A 15,043-nucleotide genomic window follows, 5' to 3' on the forward strand; every position below is an offset into this window, starting at 1 on the left:
ATAGACATTCAGACACCTCACGGCTAGTGAGTACACAGGTGGAACCAACACACGACAGGAAGTTGGTGGAAGGCAAGACAGAAGGCGAAAATGCTCCATAAGAAAAAATAACAGGAATACTGAGATACGCGAACGTGCAGTATTGGCATTAATTCTAGACACTTACTGAAATCTGCATTCATTTTAACTTCACGAGATGTACTTTACTTGTTGTTTACTAAACTATGAGCTAAGCTTCTATTTTTTTGTTTGCAATCTCTGTACTAAATTCACTGGTTGACACTTGTCAAGGAACAACTGCCAATTGCTGTGGAACACCCGATAATTGCTACGGGACACCCGTCCAATGATAGTAAAAGGAAATTAGAGGGCGGGTCATGTTAACTGCAGCAAAGCCTATGCACAGACACTCTATATGCATTCGATAGTTCATGCAGTATAGTGTTTGATGAACGTTGTTGTAGAACCGGTCAGTGCGACATCCCATGTGGTACAGCAACATGTCTGCAAGGCATCATTTGAGTGCTCACGATCATGGAAGAACAGTTGGACGGCTCGAAGGCGGACAAAGTGTCATTACTGTGGCCACAGTAATGGGTGAGTCCAAAAGTGTCATCTCGCGATTAAAAAAAGTCGCTGAAGGTGAAAGTGCTATGAGAAAGCATGCCGGCGGTCGTAGCTGGACCACCACATCGCAAGAGGATCGATACCTAGCCCCAGTGGTGCAAAGGAACAGAATCTCACTCCTAGGCAGCAGACCTAGCGACCGCTACCGGTATACGTGTGTCTGTCAAACCACTTTGTTAGCATTAAATCAGGCTAGTCCGTATGCTTGAAATTCTGTTAAATGTACCCCACTTCAACCATCGCCATCGTCGAGGAAGTTCGTTGGTGCAGGGAGCATGTTGGCTGGAGTCAGCATCGGTGGTCCAGAGTGATGTTCTCCGACATATCCAGGTTCACTGTGGTACGTGATTCTGTCTACAGTTGGTGTGCAGACAATAGGGAACATGTTGCACACCACAGAATGTTCATGAACGTCTTAGGTGTCGCCTAGACGTTGTGGTGTAGACAGGCGTTGTGCACAATGGCGGAATACCGCTGCCTATCTTTGCGAGAGGTACCGCTACAGTGCAGCCATTTTGCAGGGAGATTAGTCTGCATCATGTCCGTCTGTTTAGGAGTGCGGCAGGTCCCAAGTTTCTGTTTATAGGCGACAATGCCCGCCCAGACAGGACCGCTGAAGTGGCAGCCACGCAGGAAACTGAAGATATTGAATGTATGGCATGGCCTGCATACTCCGTGGTCTTAAACCCTACACAGCATGCCTTGGATGCTCTTGGCAGATGTGTTTCTCAACGAATACCCCCTCCCCGAACCGCGCAAGAATTGAAAATCGCCTTGAGAGAGGAGTGGGGCAATATCCGCCAAGGACTCATCATCAGCGCGGTAATCAACATGAATAACAGGTGCAAAATGTGCATTCGTGCCCAAAGAGGTCTAATTTCTTGCTAAGTGTCCGATATCGACTTTTACGTTGGGAGTATGATCTGAATCAAATGAGAATGTTATTTATGTCTGTTACCCTGTTTTCCCATGTGGTGAAATATGTCCCATTTTTCGTTATAAATATCGCACTGCACCTCTGTTACCTATGAACTGTAGTGTCTTCCATGTCATCAACAACTGCTGTGATTATTCCTATTTAACAATGTCTCTGTTCCTTACCAACTGTCAAGCAGTGTATCTAACAATTGCTGAAAATGGAATATGTTGTATTTTTATTAGAAATAAGTAAATACCGTTAACTTTTTATTTTTTAATTTTTTTAATCTTATGGGACTTAACTGCTAAAGTCTTCAGTCCCTAAGCTTACGCACTACTTAAGCTAAATTATCCTAAGGACAAACACACACACCCATGCCCGAGGGAGGACTCGAACTTCCGCCGGGACCAGCCGCACAATCCATGACTACAGCGCCTCAGACCGCTCGGCTAAGCCCGCGCGGTTACTCTTAACTGACAACAGTTAAAATATCTGTATGTTACATGCTTGTGCAGGTACAAAATAAATTTGTCATGCTTCTGTTCTGACAAATCAAACAATGAAAGCGTATTAGTTTTACTTTATCCAGTGGGAAAAAGTGTTCTGATCGTTGTTGTTAATTGTAGTAATCAGCAATACATTATTGTTGTTGGAGTGTAGGATTTCTTTAAAGTGAGCTGAGTTGAAGCGGAGAACGTTACTGAAACAACGTCTCCTGCACCTAGGGTTGCCATATCTATTGGGACTCGTCGGAACACTCTGATATGGGCGTGTAAGAATGAAGTAAAAAATTTATTCAATGTAATTATTTTCATTTAGAACACAATTACATGGAACTTGTTGTAGCAGAAATAGTCAGCACATCATATTTCTCGGAAGATTTCACCTTTATCAGCTAGTCTTTTTACTCTCTTGCATATTAAGAAAACTATATGCAAGTCAGATAGTGTTTAAACTGGCACGTAAGATACTGATGGAAGGTGAATAAAAGAATTAAAATTTGTGCCACCACCCCGACTTGAACCCGGGTCTCCTTGTATACTAGGCAGGAATGCTGACAATTTTTTTTTAATCTCATCTTTTTCGTTGCATCTGTTCAGGGCGGACGTCTCATGACACTGTTTTTCTAATTACAGAGAGCAGCTAAGCCTCTGACTGAACACGCTGAGGTACCGTGCCGGCTGAGCATTACGCCACTGCAGCATTATGGCTAACATTACTGCACGGACAACCCAAGTCCAATTCCCTCTCCAACACAAACATCAGTTCATATCTCCTGCTTATTTCCTTCCTAAATCGTCTCTATTGCCACGGGTGTCCGGCATTGGGATAGCGCTCCAGCGTTGGATGTCATGGAAATGGAAATGCCGTGTGGCTAGGGCCTCCCGTCGGGTAGACCGTTCGCCTGGTGCAAGTCTTTCGAGTTGACCCCACGTCGGCAACTTGCGTGTCGATGAGGATGAAATGATAATGATAAGGACAACACAACACCCCGTCCCTGAGCGGAGAAAATCTCCGACTCAGCCGGGAATCGAACCCGGGCCGTTAGGTATTCCGTCGCGCTGGCCACTCAGCTACCAGGGGAGGACGTCGGATGTAATGGGGAAATACTGTACCTCAGGTGATCGTATAGATCTTATAATAAAGTTTTCCTCGAGACTTTTAAGTCTCATCTTTATCTACTATAATGCGTTGTGTGTGGGAATAGAAAACAAATACTCGCATGATTTTAGAAGTTGGCTTTTGCGTCCAGGATTTTCGGTTGTTTTAAGAAAGTAAATCCACCTTTTTTCCACGGAGTGTTTAGACTTCCATTGTTCTGAGTCACGCTTAGTTTCTAAAAAGCTCTTCAGGTACATATATTCCTGAAAACATTGAAGTACACATCACTACACACTTCACACCATACATACTCGCAGTAAACACTGCAAAAATTACTAACATGCACTCATTTTTTGTATTACATTTAGAAAGAATCGTCTTATATATATTCAATTGGGAACTTCCCACTTCTTTGGCAAGGTGCTGCTTAAATAGTATCAGCCCTGTACTACTGGAGAAGTCTGGCATTTCCATGAATGATGACCCAAGAACTAGAAAGTGCTTGCGTCGTCGATACAGGATACGCAACATGCAACATCATCTCTGAAACGACCCTGTCAACATAAACTTGTTGACATACATAAAACTTCAAATGGCTCTGAGCACTATGGGACTTAACATCTGAGGTCATCAGTCCCCTAGACTTAAACTACTTAAACCTAACTAACCTAAGGACATTACACACATCCATGCCCGAGGCAGGATTCGAACCTGCGACCGTAGCAGTCGCGCGGTTCCGGACTGAAGCGCTTAGAACCACTCGGCCACCGCGGCCGGCCTAAATAAAACTAACTGTGGCTGTACTTACATGTTGTGCTATAGATGGCGTTACTTCAATACTTGAACTAAGTTCGTAATAATATTTTGCAGAATCGGGACAAAACTGGGTCTTTTTGGGATATTGGCATAAGAAGGTCTATAACGGTGACGGTCCCGATATATCGGGATGTATGGCAACCCTACCTGCATCGAAATGTGCGGACTGGTCACCAACTAAAAGGAGTAAGGCAGTAACACTCTATGAAGAATGTTACACTTCTACAGATATAGCAAAAAGGTTGCATGGAAGCGCTACAGTGATGGATGTGAGGAAAGTCTGCGAGCGGTATGAAGAAACAGGGTCAACCAAAACTCCTAAAGAACCGGCAGAATACCAATACTAACTGATCAAGACTGTCGCAGAATTTTCCGTTCTCCTCTGCAAGATCGTCGGCGTACAACAAAAGACGTAAATGTCGGCTTGAGGGCTTCAGGAATTCAAGTTTCTGATCGAACGATCAATCAAAAACTTTGTGAAAATGGTCTTTGAGCAAGGATTCTAAGAAAGACGCCTTATCTGAACGAAATGCAGAGTCAGAAACGCGCACAGTGAACTTTAGTATAATAAGACCCAAGAAGACTAAACTATAGTCATTTCGAGTGACGAGACTAAGATTAGCATATCTGGAAGCGATTGACTTAAATTCTTCGTCGTCGAGCAGAAGGCATGTGTGTTTCCTGAGTGCACCACTGCCACAATTAAGCAACCCATGGTGTGTGGCTGCATGGCATGGCATGGCACTGGGGAGCTGCAAGAGTTACTGAGCAAAATCAACAACAAAAAGAAGCAAGAAGAACAGCTATTACTTATTTCAGTTATGCCGTGGCACTGGACCGAGCGTCGGGGCGCGGTGGTTAGCACACTGGACTCGCATTCGGGAGGACGACGGTTCAATCCTGCGCCCGGCTATCCTGATTTAGTTTTTCCGTGCTTTCCCTAGTTCACTTCAGGCAAATGCTGGGGCCCGCATCTCGTGGTCGCGCGGTAGCGTTCTCGCTTCCCGCGTTCGGTTTCCAGGGTTCGATTCCCGGCGGGGTCAGGGATTTTCTCTGCCTCGTGATGGCTGGGTGTTGTGTGTTGTCCTTAGGTTAGTTAGGTTTAAGTAGTTCTTAGTTCTAGGCGACTGATGACCATAGATGTTAAGTCCCATAGTGCTCAGAGCCATTTGAACCATTTTTAGCAAATGGTGGGATGGTTCCTTTGAAAGGGAACGGCCGATTTCGTTTCACATTCTTCCCTAATCCGAGCTTGTGTTCCGTCTCTAATGACCTCGTTGTCGACGGGACGTTAAACACTAATCTCCTCCCCCTCCTGGAAAATGACAAATTGTGCTCCTGTCGAAATATCGGCAGTTGTCGTCATCGTCACCCGGCTGCATTCCCGTATGTTAATGGAGCACTGTATACGCCGAGAGAAACTCAGGTCTGACATTGTATTTTGTTTCATTTGCAATTATATTTAAATACATGTTTGTGTTCCAAATAAAAATTTCAAACAGCGCACGCTAGGGCACGTTACCTGGAAATCTATAATAAATGATAATGTATACTTCAACTAAAGTATACTTCAGTATGCAGTATTCAATGTATCTCCACAAAGAGTCTAGATGTAACGCAACTACTGCAGGTGGAAACGACAGTTGCAGCGGTCCCCCCTAGCACACGCTCTAATAGCGCTACTGTGCAGACCACTGTTCGCGGTATTAGACTAACACCCAAACCTCCAGATACCAGACACTCAGATCGGTATCAAAAGTTGTAGGTCGACAGAGTATCAACAAAAACACGAATGTAGTTCGTGCTGTGTGCTGTCGTCCAGTAGAAGACGCGTAGCTGGTAATTAAAGGTGACACCAGAACTACGGAGGACAGGAAAGGCGTATCTGTTGAGTGATGTTTCCGCAGATCTCGTGTGGGTGGGTGGGGTGATAAACCGTGAACTCGTTCGTGCCCAACGTCCCGCGTTCAAACTACATTGATGGCATTTTTTTTAACTGTTTACTCGTGAAACTGTTACGTGGGACAACGTTTTCCTGACATGTAAAAGGACTTTTTGAAGTTTGTAGCAATGTTCTTTTGGCAGTCTGCTTTCGCTTCGTTAGTTGAAAGCAGGAAATCTATAGAGTACATTTGTGTAGATAGGTATTGTGTTCTGTCTCACATGTGCGACAGAACAGACACTAATCGTGAGGAAGGAGCTAGTGCATTTGTAGTTTCACAGAATAAACATAAACAGTCGAAACGGTAGAGTAACGAAACAATTTCATCACACCTACGGAAGTGTTAATAGCCCCGTATAACTCTTCCGGGCATAATACAGTCAAATAATTTGTCATCGTTGGAGTATGAAACCAGGACCTTTCGGACGAGGATTAAACGCTCTACCAACTTCCCCACGGAAGCTCTACAAATTATTTACTCACAGTTAAGCTTTTCCTGTGCTCAACAGTTCTGGTGTTACTTTTAATTAACGTTTACGCTCGTTCTGCTTGACAACAGCACATAACACGAACTAAATAGGAGTTTTGGTTGATACTCTATCGGCTTACAACCATCTGGTACCGACGTGAGTGTCTGACATTTGCAGGTTTGGGTGTAAGTGACTGATACTGATGAGAGCACACTTCGATATTATACCGTATAAGTTACGGAGTTATCAAAGTCGTGAAAGTTTGGTTGATTTTATAGTTCTTAAAACGGTTTCTTGACGCTCATACTTCCCAGATTTTCGGACAAATACTTTACAGACGATGTATTAATATTAGTCGCAATTTTTTGCAAGTATCCTGAAGAGTTGTAAACAAATTATACAAAATATTTCATTACAATAATAATCTTACGCATCTGTGGCTTGTTAAAGGTGAGGGTGACTCCAGGCTAAATTAGGAGGTCCAGTAAAAAACTGTGATGCCTACCTCCAGAACCGAACACTACATTCGGCCGGCCGGTGTGGCCGAGTGGTTCTAGGCGCTTCCGTCTGGAAGCGCGCCACCAATACGGTCGCAGGTTCGAATCCTGCCTCAGGCATGGATTTGTGTGATGTCCTTAGGTTAGTTAGGTTTAAATGGCTCTAAGCACTATGGGACTTAACATCTGAGGTCATCAGTCCCCTAGACTTAGAACTACTTAAACCTAACTAACCTAAGGACATCACACACATCCAAGCTCGAGGCAGGATTCGAACCAGCGACCGTAGCATCAGTGTGGTTCCGCACTGAAGCGCCTAGAACCGCTCGGCCACCGCGGCTGGCTTAGTTAGGTTTAAGTAGTCCTACGTTCTAGGGGACTGATGACCTCAGATGTTAAGTCTCATACTGCTCTGACCCATTTGAACCATTTTTTGCCACTACATTCGCTCCTTACACTACACCATGCAGCCTGCTATGGCTTGCAGAGTATGTATGTATTCGCAGATTAAGGAGGCAACAGTATGCGGAACTGCCCCATAGTTAGCCGTCATATACTTATACAATCGCTCCCTCGACGAAAGATCCGTACCAAAAAACTGAAAAGTTGCACAGGTCACGCCAATACTCAAGAAAGAATTACAGATCCGTATCACCAACGTTGGTTTGCAGTAGGATTTTGTAACGCATACTCTGTTCGAACATTGTGAATTACCTCGAAGGTAACGGCCTATTTACTCACAGAACGGCTCATAAAATATCATTCTTGTGAAACAGAACTAGCTCTTTATTCGCACGAAGTGGTGACCTCTATCGACAGGGGATCTCAAATTGATTCTATATTTCTAGATTTCCAGAAGCTATTGACACCATTTCTTATAAGACGATCGAATTGAGTGGCTATATGGTACCACTACAGTTCCGCTCCTGGATTCGTGATTTCCTGTCGGAAAGATCAGAGTACGTAGTAATCTACGAAAAATCATCGACTAAAGTACACTACTGGCCATTAAAACTGCTAGATGACGTGCTACAGACGCGAATTTAACCGACAAGAAGAAGAAGCTGTGATATGTAAATGATTACCTTTTCAGAGCATTCACACAAGGCTGGCGCCGGTGGCGACACCTACAACGTGCTGACATGATCAAAGTTTCCAACCGATTTCTCATACACAAACAGCAGTTGACCGGCGTTGCCTGGTGAAACGTTGTTGTGATGCCTCGTGTAAAGAGGAGAAATGCGTACCATCACGATTCTGACTTTGATAAAGGTCGGATTGTAGCCTATCGCGATTGCGGTTTATCGTATCGCGACATTGCTGCTAGCGTTGGTCGAGATCCAATGACTGTTAGCAGAATATGGAATCGGTGGGTTCAGGAGGGTAATACGGAACGCCGTGCTGGATCCCAATGGCCTCATATCACTAACAGTTAAGATGACAAGCATCTTATCTGCATGGCTGTAACGGATCGTGCAGCCACGTCTCGATCCCTGAGTCAACAGATAGGGACGTTTGCAAGACAACAACCATCTGCATGAACAGTTCGACGACGTTTGCAGCATGGATTGTCAGCTCGGTGAACATGGCTGCGGTTGCCCTTGACGCTGCATCACATGCAGGAGAGCGTGCGATGGTGTACTCAACGACGAACCTGGGTGCACGAATGGCAAAACGTAATTTTTTCGGATGAATCCAGGTTTCTGTTTATAGCATCATGATGGTCGCATGCGTATTTGGCGACATCTCGGTGAAGCACATAGGAAGCGTGTATTCGTCATCGCCATATTAGCGTATAGCCCGGCGTAATGATACGGGGTCCCATTGGTTACACGTCTCAGTCACCTCCTGTTCGCATTGAAGGCACTTTGAACAGTGGACGTTACATTTCAGATTTGCTAAGACCCGTGGCTCTACCCTTCATTCGATCCCTGTGAAACCCTATATTTCAGCAGCATAATGTGCGATCGCATGTTGCAGGTCCTGTACGGGCCTTTTTGGATACAGAAAATATTCGACTGCTGCCCTGGCCAGCACATTCTCCAGATCTCTCAACAATTGAAAACGTCTGGTCAATGGTGGCAGAGCAACTAGCTCATCACAATACGCCAGTCACTACTGTTGATGAACTGTGGTATCGTGTTGAAGCTGCATGGGCAGTTGTACCTGTACACGCCATCCAAGCTCTGTTTGACTCAATGCCCAGGCTTATCAAGGTCGTTATTACGGCCAGAGGTGGTTGTTCTGGGTACTGATTTCTCAGTATCTATGCACCCAAATTGAGTGAAAATGTAATCACATGTTAGTTCTAGTATAATATATTTGTCCAATGAATACCCGTTTATCAACTGCATTTCTTCTTGGTGTAGCAATATTAATGGCCAGCAGTGTATAATACGTCTTTCCTGGAGGACGTATTACACAGCTTCTGCTGTTCCTAATCTACATAAACGATTTAAGGGATAATCTGAGCAGCCTTCATAGACTGTTTGCAGATGATGCTTTCATTTACCATATACAGTCCAATTAAAATTTGCTGATTTCACTTCACCCGCTGGATATGGTTTCCTCAAATCAGAGCGCTCAGTGTCATGCCCGAACAGTTCGCCATTACCAAACTCCCAGAACAGTTGGTCGGTTCACCTTGCCCGGCTTTCTTTCTTGATGTGTTTGCATCCCGAATCCTGGGTGTGGCCTCTTATTTCGTATTTCATCACACGTCTTCACCACACCGAAAACAACATGCACACACACACACACACACACACACACACACACACACACACACTCACAGACACACAACACAATGTTTCTAATGATATAAACGCAGTTCATACATTGCACCAACGAAACACTACTAGATACTTCCGCACAAGACGGTATTCAGCGTCACATATACGGTTACTATGTCCACAGAGTTTAGTTTACATTAGACAGCCTTCGCACGACATTACGCGAAGCCGGATTTTTTACGGCTGCGTGCAATTCATCGGTACTGGGGCATCAATGTCATAAACGTAACGTTACGCAGAGTAGTAGCATAGCGCTGTGGTTAGCGTATAAACTTGTGTAGAAGGTCGTAGGTTCAGATTTTCATAATTATTTTTTATTAAATTAATTGGTTTAAATGTATTTTTTTAATATCTAACACACTGTCGTCATTTACATTGTCATATTGACTTTTTTAATCGCTCTTATTTTTCTTCCTATCATCTTTTCCTCGTTTGGAATTTGCTTGTGCCGCCTATACCATGCAAAAAAACAAAACCGTTAAATTTCAGTGATACGCCAAGTCACAAAAATTTAAAGGCTGTCAATTCGACTAAATAGCTAGGAATTAAAATTACGTACAACTTCAACTGGAACGATTACATAGATAACGTTGTAAGGAAGCAAAACCAAAGTCTGTGTTTTACTGATAGAACGCTTAGAAGACGCAATAGGTCTACTACAGAGATTGCCTAGCCTACACTGTGCTTGTTCGTCCTCTGCTAGACTACTACTGCGCTGTATGGGATCCTTACCACATAAGATTGACGGTGGACATCGAAAAAGTTCAAAGAAAGGCGGCTTGTTTCCCATTAACGCGAAATAGGGGAGAGAGTGTCACGGATATGATAAGCGAGACTGGGTGGCAATCATTGGAACAAAGGCTGTTTTCGTTGCGGCGAGATCTTTTCACGAAATTTCGAACACTAACTATCTCATCTGAGTGTGAAAATACTTTACTGTCGCCAATCTACACAGGGAGAAACAATAATCATAACAAAATGAGAGAAATCAGAACTCGTACAGAAAGATTTAAGTTTTCATTTTTCCCGGGCGCTGTTAGAAAGTAGAACGATAGAGAAATACTCTGGAGAATGATTCGAAGAACCCTTTGTCGGGCACTTAAATGTGAATTGCATAGTAGTCACTCAGATGTCGATGTACCTCCTGAACTCGACGGAGTGAACCATTTTCGCGCGCCTGCTATCTTCAGCTGAGATTCGACTGTGCGTCCGTTATTGCATCAGTTTCATGACGTAGCCAGCAGTCCGTTACACATCAGCCCGGAAATATGACCGACTTTGGAATATCCCAGTGACTCACGGAAAGTGCGCATGGAGAATCCCAAATCATGCGCAACTGATATCCCGTAGGCAAACGACCGTCTGACGCTCCTCTCCTGAACCCCTCGTCCACTCGATTGCAGCCTCGTTCGTATTCCTTGTGAATCTCACTTTTATGGAAAGATAACATTAGCGATTGCTTTAATTTTGAGTACCACAAGTCGTATTATGATGCATAGGCTACTGACCCAGTACTTCGTAGACAAAAGATTTACGATTAAACAAAAACATATTTCCCGTCTGTTACAGAGATAAATACAGTTCTATATACGCGTGTCCATCTTCAAACCCATTTCGAGGTCTTTATTGGAAGCTTTTACTGACCACCTGACCCTAGGAATCTTAGTGGCAGAGAACTTCGGAGACAACTTGGAGAATACCGCGCGAGTAAGTTTTCAGATCATGCTTTTGTAGCAGTAAGGGAGGGGAGGGGGCTTTAATTTGGTAACCACAGAATGGCAAAGTCATGCGATTAAAACCGGTGGCAGAGACAGAGATTCGTGTGAGACTGTTCCAAACGTCTTCTCTGAAAATTACTTCATACAGACAGAGAACTGATTCGTCAGGGCCACGTCTTAGATCTCCAAAGAACCGAACTTTCAGAATCAGCTAACTTAGAAGAGCGCATCAGTTATAAGGCTGTTACAGCATCAGTGGCTACAGGTGTTTCAACAATGTTAATACGAAAATGTTTTTGCTCAGCAAGATCGACAAGGAATGAACTGCAGGGTCACTTCTCATGGTCGGGAATCACAGTTCTGTAGAGTTATTTAGGTGACATCGTATTTACGGTTGACTGTAGAAATTATTTATTTCATCATTGCAGTTTCGGCCTTAAGGCCATTTTTAAGTGGTACCATAAAAAATTTTGCTTCAGTACATGACAGATTCTAAAATCGTCCGATCTGCGTACATGTCATCGGCGAAAATACGCATTTTCACTACAATTATACAGAAACATCAAACGAGTGTGAAGCTCTGTACGTCGTGAAGTAATATAAATTACAAATCATTACATGTTGATGTCCTAGCACACAGTTTACATGTAAACTGAGGCAGTTGGCGAATATGACGTCATTTAAAAATTTGTAGAGTACCTGTGTAACCACAAAATATTCAGCTCTCGGAACGAAGATGTGGCGCACAATTGGACGAAGTCCAGAAATACTGTACAATATGCCCTAGACCAGTAAGCGTCGAGCAAGTTTGTGAGCGATACAAACTATCTACTGTGGTTCTATGGCCGTCTAGAAAATTGCTACGAAGGCAAAGAGCTGTACCCCAGATTTATGCGAAGTCAAAGTCTAGCTGACAAACGAAAGCTGAATGAAGACGAAACGACTGCAAGGAGAATAAAGCGAGAAGTGTTCAATAATTTAGAAGTAAAATTTTGTCAACCGACCTGACTAAAACTCCTAAGTAGTTTTAGTCCTATTTTTATCCTAAGTAAAGTCAGTAAGGGGGTCGAAATCATCTTCCTAGTCACCCAGTGACTGGAGATAACAGAAGGTGGAACGATATACTGAATTCTATCTTCGGAAATCGTTTCACGGCTGAAGACAGTAATACGTTCCTTCTTTCAGCAACTCCAAGTACACTGACATGGGAGATATTGAAATATGTGATCATAGAATAGAAAAATCGACTAAAATCGCCAAACAGTGTAAAGGCATCTGGCTGGATGAGATGTAGGTCACGCGGGGTCCGGTAGCCGATGCACAGTGGCGTTTTCGTCCAAAGCTCTGGGCGAGTTCATTTGTTTTTTCAGAAGGGTGGGCCACAGAAGTGTTTGCCACCTTTCGGCAGGTCGGCAACGAATCGACGCACACGCCGTACAATCTTTCTCAAACGATTTTACAAAAACTAATCGGTAAAAGAATTCATTTTTGCTTTACTTATACCTTTATACATTAGTCCATCATTTCGCTAATGGTCATAGTTATTGCAATAATTACATGGAAGTCGACTGTCGTACCGTTCATCCGGAACCAGAACTTTACCTTAATGACGATCCACTCACAGTAGTGGAGATATATCGATTCTTAGGACAGGGTTTCGAGTGCTGACAGCACCTCAACGCCCTTCGCTGCTTGAGCAACACCAACTGGGATGCAGATCGCTCTACGCTACTGCAGCTTTGCAGAGCCCATTTTCAATTCCGCTTTGACTATGGGAGTGTAGTTTATGGTTCGGGGCCGCCCTCAGCGTTGCGTTTAAGCCGGTATTACACGACGATCCGCCGCGAACGGTATAAGTCTATCGCGACAGCCATCTAACGGTAGAACGGGTGAAACTGCGAAAATTAGCAGACACATTATCTGCACGCAGAAATAGAGAGCAGTTCTAAACTGCCGTCAATCCGCGCATGAGCAGTAGGCAGCGATAATTCGCGCATGCGCAGAAGGGTGTACCACAGTGCTTTCTGCTTGTAGTTTGGTCATTGGTAGGCGTCTAGTGACTAATTTCAGACGTTCGTGTTGGGGATTTTTCACGTTGGGGGCATTCTGCATTTTTTTCAGTAAACAGGTTTAACAAATGCATAAAAGAAACTTTTTTTGCAGTAGACTCTTATGTACTAGCTGTTTCTGAAAGGATTTTTTTCTATTGATAGCTTCGTATTCTAGAAATGAAATGGAACAGAGAGGAATTAAGCGTCTGAAATCAGGCATACAGCGAGGAAAGGTGTATGTATTACCCACTGTATGATAATAAGGTAGTCGGAAATCGTTTCTTTCTGAGGAATATGCATATAACGTTATACGGTGATTTTCGATTTGTATCGTAATGCCTTAGTTTGCGAAAGTTCATGTTTGATTTAATTGCACCTCTTGCTTGATTTCAATGTGCCAGAAAAGAGAAACTGGCAGTGAAGGGGAGAAAGTCCTTGCAGTTTGTCCCAGTGCGACAGACGCGGACTGCGAAGTTCTGAATATAGTCCAAACTTGGAAAAATAACACAAGGTCACCTAAGTATTGGTCATTTAATGTGTTGCAAATTGCAGTGCATACATCCACAATTACTTTTGAAATGGGGGGGGGGGGGGGCTGTACTATTCTGTGGTTAATAGTCAGACTCTTAAAAGTTTCCCTATTCGCCAGGAAACGTAATGTTACAACCAGCCAGCAACGTAACAGGGCGTTCAGCGGTATTTTATTAGTGATCTAGGCTGGTATGATCACAAAACATAACCATACAATTCTTACTCTCTAGAAGGTGAGAGAGCCTCCCTCATGACTGTGTCACACTTTCTGTTTCCATTTTCTATCATAGACAGCAGCTTCTCGAAACAGGCCATGTCCATCCTAACGAAGTTCTGAAATTCTTGCGGGTCTTCGGGCCTCAGTTCTCTCATTAACAGAGCATATATTTCCCTGCCTTCCACCATTCTTGTCAGCCAGGGTCGAACCCAACAACGTTTGACTTTTCGTTTTCGTCGCCGTTCTGCCCTAATCCGAAGATTTACTGTCACTGCCAGGGCAATAGCTCCAAAAACAAGTGGATCCTCTATATGCAATATTCTGTATAAATGTAAATTTCGATATACATATACCTGTGTAATCAAGTGTCGTAAGATAAAACTGTTGCGTCTGTAATTCAGAACAGTCCTACCTACATTAGAGGAAAACTATTACTTAGTACATAATGGTACAAAACAATTTCTTTATAAATAGGAACCTTGAGTTCATAAATAATTTGAACGTATGACGCTTCAGTATATCATTCAGTCGCCCTTGAGTTGCGCGCCGTAGAACGAACGACTTTACAAGACATCAGGACATAAGACATCTATAGGGTGTTTCAAAAATGACCGGTATATTTGAAACGGCAATAAAAACTACACGAGCAGCGATAGAAATACACCGTTTGTTGCAATATGCTTGGGACAACAGTACATTTTCAGGCGGACAAACTTTCGAAATTACAGTCGTTACAATTTTCAACAACAGATGGCGCTGCAAGTGATGTGAAAGATATAGAAGACAACGCAGTCTGTGGTTGCGCCATTCTGTACGTCGTCTTTCTGCTGTAAGCGTGTGCTGTTCACAACGTGCAAGTGT

Source organism: Schistocerca gregaria, chromosome 2 (genome assembly GCF_023897955.1).
Source record: "Schistocerca gregaria isolate iqSchGreg1 chromosome 2, iqSchGreg1.2, whole genome shotgun sequence".
Lineage (NCBI taxonomy): Eukaryota > Metazoa > Arthropoda > Insecta > Orthoptera > Acrididae > Schistocerca > Schistocerca gregaria.